Raw genomic sequence first — 872 nt, forward strand, 5'->3', positions numbered from 1 at the left:
CAGAGGGGCGCGGGTGGGCCGGAGCTGGGGGGTATTCCCAGCTAAAAAGGTGCAAAAACAACAATGCAGAACGGCCGTGCGCCTTTGGAGATAGCAGCGCCAAAGCAAAAATAGACGCCTACGACACTCGGTATTCCCAGGCAGTCTCCCATCCAAGTACTAACCGAGCCCGACCCTGCTTAGCTTCCGAGATCAGACGAGATCGGGCGTTTCCAGGGTGGTATGGCCGTAGGCAATAGAGAAGGTTCTCCAGCTGGTTTTAAGGTATACGCTGCTATGTTTCAGTGACAGGCCTGTCTCCCTTCTTCTGCTCTGCAGCAACCACCCTCCTATTGCCACGTTTGCCGCCATCTTGGTCTACCCACATCTTACAAACTTCACCTGCCTTGGACAGCACAAGCAACTCTTTAAGCAGCAGTATGATAAGTGTACCTAATTTCACTTCCCTCAGCTTTCCCTTCAACACAGCTGCCAAATCCCCCAAAAGACTGTCCCTTCTCTAAACCCATTCCTATGTTTCAGCCACCCCAAACCCTCTGCAGGTTTCATGAGTGTGTGAGCACAACATATTGTCCAGCTGAGCAGGCATCTCCTTACCACAGAATCTATAAAGGCTGAAAAAGACCTCTACCATCACTGAGTCCAACCATCAGCCTATCACCACCACGACTGATAACCACATCCCTCAGTGCCACATCCACACGGTTCTTCCACATCTCCACGGACGGTGACTCCACCACTTCCCTGGGCAGCCTCTCCCACCACCTCACCACCACTTCCCAGAAGAAATGTTTCTCAACATCCAATTTCAACCTCCCCTGGCACAACCTGATGCCATTCTCTCCCATCTTATCACTGTTACCTGCGAGAAG

General features: G+C 51.8%; 1 non-coding gene across 1 annotated transcript; it reads right to left on the reverse strand.

The window, feature by feature from the left end:
• Positions 1 to 115: 115 nt before the first annotated feature.
• Positions 116 to 234, reverse strand: LOC116216775. Its single transcript, XR_004160227.1, has one exon. It is a non-coding gene; the product is annotated as a 5S ribosomal RNA (ribosomal RNA).
• Between the last annotated feature and the right edge of the window lie 638 nt (positions 235 to 872).

This window comes from Meleagris gallopavo, chromosome 6, assembly GCF_000146605.3.
Source record: "Meleagris gallopavo isolate NT-WF06-2002-E0010 breed Aviagen turkey brand Nicholas breeding stock chromosome 6, Turkey_5.1, whole genome shotgun sequence".
NCBI lineage: Eukaryota > Metazoa > Chordata > Aves > Galliformes > Phasianidae > Meleagris > Meleagris gallopavo.